A 5,997-nucleotide genomic window follows, 5' to 3' on the forward strand; every position below is an offset into this window, starting at 1 on the left:
TGTGAAACAATCTACCTTGACAAATCAAATCTGACGTTTTGTCACCAAGTTTGTCTTCAAAACCATTGAAGAGGTTTGATTGAACACAAAGATTTGATTTAGATTTGGTTTAAATCATAATATGTTACACCCCTAGGCCTATTAGGGATAGTTACATATTGGACAATGTAAGTTCACTTGGGATAATATTACAATTACAGCAATATAGGGGTGGCAGGGTAGCTCTGTGGTTAGCACTGCTGCCTCACAGCATCAGGGACCCAGGTTCGATTCTAGCCTCGGATGACTGTCTGTGTGGAATTTGCATGTTCTCCCTTTATCTGCATGAGTTTCCTCCAAGTCATAGAGTCATAGAGATGTACAGCATAGAAACAGACCCTTCGGTCCAACCCGTCCATGCCGACCAGATATCCCAACCCAATCGAGTCCCACCTGCCAGCACCCGGCCCATATCCCTCCAAACCCTTCCTATTCATATACTCATGCAAATGCCTCTTAAATGTTGCAATTGTACCAGCTTCCACCACATCCTCTGGCAGCTCATTCCATACACATACCACCCTCTGCCTGAAAAAGTTGCCCCTTAGGTCTCTTTCCCCTCTCACCCTAAACCTATGCCCTCTAGTTCTGGACTCCCCGACCCCAATCCTATCCATGCCCCTCATAATTTTGTAAACCTCTATAACGTCACCCTTCAGCCTCAGATGCTCCAGGGAAAACAGCCCCAGCCTATTTAAAGCCCTACTTCCCTTACAGTGCACATTGCCTTCCAATCTGCCCCCTTTCTTGCACTGATGAAAATGGCCAACATAGGAAACAGAGGCAGGGATTTCAGCCCATACTACAAAATCAGGCCCATATCTTTGGTTACACCTCATAAACTTTCATTTTTTTTAAAATGTTTGATCTCAAACAGTTATGGGGCAGTGAGGAAAGTGGAGTTAAGATCACAGTCAGACCAGCCATAATCTTATTGATTGTGGGCCAAGTACTTTTTTTTTCTGCTCCTGTTCCTCATGATCATATGATTTGTCCATTTTTTTAGTAAAGCACTTTGGTTTCTTTATATATATGTTATACACTAGAAAAATGAAATTTATTGTTATCTTGAAAATGGCACAAAGGAGTTATAGTCTGTGTAATATTGCTGAGTGCTTGCACAGTTACACAAATTTCTCAAAGCAGTAAAGTATATTAATTTCAACCATAACAAGCACCTTTTATAAGTTATCTCAATGTGAAAAAAATCACTATACAGATATTCCATTTAAAAAGTAGTTTTGTGCTGGAGAATTTTAAACAGGTCGAGATCACACACATTCCAGTGATTGTTTTTAGTTAATATTTGATTTTATTCATGGACTTTGTCATGGTTCGTGGAACAGTTTGTAGTCAAACTGACATGCAAGTTAAATTAGTATGTTCAAGCAAAATAGTGTCATTCACGCTTTTTCCAAACTAGCACACATTCAACCTGTATTCAATCCATAATATCATAAAAGGAAAAACTATCTTCACCTCAAATACATTTTCTGTCTGGGTTTTGTATTCAAAGTAGTTCATAGAATGCTCTCAGACACAGAATTATCCCTAAATAAAATATTATCTGTCAGAAGCAGAAAAGGTGAATTTCTATAATAAAACTTTAATATGTTCAGAAAATAAATGCTTATTGGAGGGAAAATGCAAAACCTTAAAATCTACATTTAGTTTTCTGAGTAAACTAGACGATTATAGTATAAATGATCCATATTAACTCAGCATTTAAAGGGAAATTGACAAAGTCAGTTTGTAACAGCATTATAAATCAAAACGCATCTTTACAGAAAGAAATGCTCTTAGAATGGTAGCCTGGGGTTATTTTTTAAATGCGTATATGGTGGTATTGATATGAATGACAGTGTAGAGTAATTAAGCTTGCATAAGAACTTTAGATTTACCTTAGAGTAAACCCTATAGTGGAAATGAAAGTGATAGGTGACCATCATGGCCAGGCCACCTGACCACTTCTATACTTGATGTGGATGGGCATATGAATAGGAAGGGTTTAGTGGGGTATGGTCAGAGTGCTGGCAGGTGGGAGTAGATTGGTTTGGGATATCTGGCTGGCATGGATGAGTTGAACTGAAGGGTCTGTTTCTGTGCAGTACATCTCTATGACTCTATGACAATGATGTATAATTCAATCCCCATTTTAGTGGGACTTTCCAAGGCTTCAAAGGTCAACTTACAGACGGACAGCTGCTGCATTTCAGAAATTATCTAACAGTTTCATCCAGCTTGAGAGAAAGTGTTAGGTTATTGCGCTTCATTGTGCACTTCATAGGAGGCACCAGAAGAACGGAAGTGTTTAGTCGTATGTCCTTCGGAAGGGAATTCCTTCAGTTGGGTGAAGAACGGGAGCAGTCAGAACAGCATCATCTGCTGACATAGAGAGAGAGGTTACGGAGGAAGAGGGTAATAAGGTTAAGTGACATTCCTCATTCTCTGGATCTCCTTGAATGGGTGACAGGATTCCCTTTATAATGACCAGATCCCATACAAGGTTCCCAATTCATTACAGTTCCAGATGGGTTCCTCAAACTGTTAAGATCCCAAATGAGGAAGGATAAACTCGATCCTCGTCTTTCTTCACTTACCCTTTCTGTTAGTTGTACCAAGGTTAATAAATATTAAATGGATCAGACTCTGAATTATTAGTACAGACATATAAGTTGACATTGGTTGCATTAGTAATATTGATGTTGGCAACTAAACAATTTGGAGATTTGAAGTTTTGTATGGTTTTGTTAGAAGTTCCTTTGTATTGATTCTCTTTTTAATTGGTTTGTAGCATTCAGAGCGAGTGATAATTTTTACCTGTATTTTCTCTATCACCCTTGATTGCCTTACTGATTAAAAATCTGTCTCTTTTACCTTTGTTTTTTGTTCCTACCTGAAAAAGACCCACATATACCTATTCTCAGCTTCCTGTTGGCCAGCCCATCTTCCATCCATGCCAATATGTTCGCTTCATGAGCTTCTACTATCCACAATAACAAAAATAAATTATTTATCTTAATGAAAACAATTTGAAGGGATAAGAAGAATTTAAAGAGAGTGCAGAAAAATTCAAGCAAATGCTTCCAGGGGTGAGGGACTTCAGCTACATGGATAAGTGGGAGAGCATCGCAGGGGGTGGAAGAGCATCTAATTGAAGTGTACAAAGTTCTGAGAGGCAGAGACAGGTAGAAAGGGAAAAAAACATTACCCCCTTAGCTGAAGAGTCAATAATGAACATTTAGAGGGGATTTGAGGAAACATTTGTTCATCCAGAGGGTTGTGGATGATTGGAACTCAATGCCTGAAAGGTTTGCAGAGATGGGAGATATTTAAAAACTAGCTGAGCACTTGAAACACTATAACATATGGCTCAAGATCTGGAAAAAGGGATATGATGGATGTTGCAAGCCAAGGGCAATGCCAGATTGCCAATGCTTGCCTGGGTGGACAGTGGTCTTTCAAGATGACATAGGGTCCAGGGAAGCCGGCGTTTTGATGAGTGAGTGGCGACTAGCTCTGGGAATGGTAATTGAAAGGATGCGATTAGAATTAGGTGAGAAGGGCACCATGGGAGAGGGAGATAGTTAATGCGTTAGGTTTGGAAAGAAGTGACAAGAGGTCTCTTTCGGCCTTGTGGAAAAAGGCCTCCATGAAACTTGCCAACAAAGTCAGATTCAGCCCTAAGTGTTAATTTATGTTGTTTAAAACAAGAGCTGCCTATCCCAACAACTTCAGTTATATCCCAATTACCTCTGAGATCTGTGGCTATAATGCTTTCTTGTTTGGACATTCAAGTCTTTCTGAATCCTCTGAATTCCTGGATAGCAAAGACATTTCCAATCTTTGGGTAAGCTTTGTTTTTGATATTCCAAACATATAATTCCTACTGCCACAGCAGTTTCCATGTTCCAGGATCTTATTTCTGATGCTACTCTCATTCATATGTACAATGTTACTATAAATTGGCCTACTTTCATATGTCCTAGTGATTGATTTTTCCTGGGGCCCAATCTATATATGTCTTTTTGGGATTTCTGTGTGCATATACTCCATCCTTAGATCTATCCCATTTATGATCCAGTTATCATAATGCACTAATTTCTCTTCCCCAACACCCACCCTACACCCACCCACCTCATTTAAATCTCTAGTTAAACAGTTGTTCCACTTTAAAAATACTTTATTGATTGAAACGTACTTTAGGATACCCGAAAGTCTTGAAAGATGCTATATAAATACAATTCTACATTTTCCAGTTATTTTTCAGTGCTGCCTAAATATTCATAACTAGTCTTTTTATTGCCATTTGAATTATTTGCCACCAATCTGTCCTGTGCCAATCCTCATCAATCTGAAAATATTATTTCATACTTATGTTGGAATTACTGTTTTATGAATGAAGGTCACTGGAAATGAAGCATTACCTCTGCTTTCTCTTCACCTGCCAGACCTGCTGAGTTTCCCTAGTAATTTCAATTATTCTTTTAGATAATCAGCCTACTCAGTTCATTCTTTTATATTATTCTTTTGATATCAGCTTTCCAATATCTCCTTTAAGTCATCCGTTTTATTGGTGAACGTTGTTTTCACCAAATAACAGAAGGATATGCCAGACAACACTCATTTTTGAGGTAAATTTCATTCATCTGCTATTTAAACCTCATATTCTATCTCCCATATTGTTGATCATTAATTAGAGTAAAAATGGTACTGCTGCCTCTAGGCAAACCAATCCTGCAAAATGGTCCTTGTTCAGACATTAAACTCTAAGCTTCTGCATTAGACATGGATAACGAACAGTACTTAATTATTCTTGTCCAATATGATGGCTTGTACACTTGTAGTGTGATGATGCTGTGGATTTTAGAGTTTATTTTTAAAGAGAGATTGAATGTGAGGTACCAAGTTGTCTGTTATAAAGTAAACAGCTTGTGAGGCCTTCGTGTTTCTTAAAGTTGCCACAATAGAGGCAACTGGCTGGGTGTGGCCAGCTCTCACAGATCAGGCTTTCTAGTTTTTTTTAGTTTTAGGTTTAGCTTTAAGCAATTATTGTTGTGGGTTTGAAGACATAAAACCTATTTTTTCCCTCTCTTGGTAACAGCTGGGCATTCTCTGTACTGTTGGGTTACCTTGAAAAAAATCTATTCTTTCTGAAATTGTCTTTCTTACCAAGGGGATGTTTATGGGATGGAAAAAGACAGTCATCTCTATCCATCTCATAATTTTATACACTTCTATTAAGTCTCCCCTCAGCCTCTGCCACTCCAGAGAAAACAACTCTTATATCTTGTAAAGGAGTGGTTTTAATATGTAATATCATGGAGGCAGAAAGGAGAATCAGAACCAAAATCAAAAATGCACTATGTGTGTGTGTGTGTGTGTATATGCCTTGGTGCATCTAGATACATACATTAGTGTGACTCCAACAGACCACTGCTTTTGTCTGAAACAAATGTGGTAGACACTGTCAGGCTACATAGTGCTTAACACTACCAAGATGTAAATCATCATCTCACAATTCAAAAGGCTGCCAAGTTAGTGAAATTATGTTTTTCAATAAATTTGTGATATTAATGAGCGTGTATGTGCATCAAGAAAGAAGGCAGCTGAAAAATAGAGTTATGTGTGGAATTAATTGCAAATGAAATGCTGCGTATTTATTGAGATGTATAAGATTGAGTTTAATATTAAATAAGTATTAAACTAAGACATCGTACAGTCATAAATTAACCAAAATTTACCAAAAAACAGCAGTTTGTGTGAAGAGACTGGGAGGTGATAACGTAAGGACTGACAGCTCCTGTATTGATTGAAAAATGTAAGAGACAAAATGAATGTCACAACTATTTTGTCATATATGACAAAGCTTATACAAGCTACACAGATTATATTTGCAATGCAGACGCCATTTATAGAAATGTTGACCATCAGACCAAAGGTCAGTTTACTGATTAA

The sequence above is a fragment of the Chiloscyllium plagiosum genome, unplaced genomic scaffold (genome assembly GCF_037043375.1).
Source record: "Chiloscyllium plagiosum isolate Xiang-an unplaced genomic scaffold, Cpla_swu_hap1 HiC_scaffold_8, whole genome shotgun sequence".
Lineage (NCBI taxonomy): Eukaryota > Metazoa > Chordata > Chondrichthyes > Orectolobiformes > Hemiscylliidae > Chiloscyllium > Chiloscyllium plagiosum.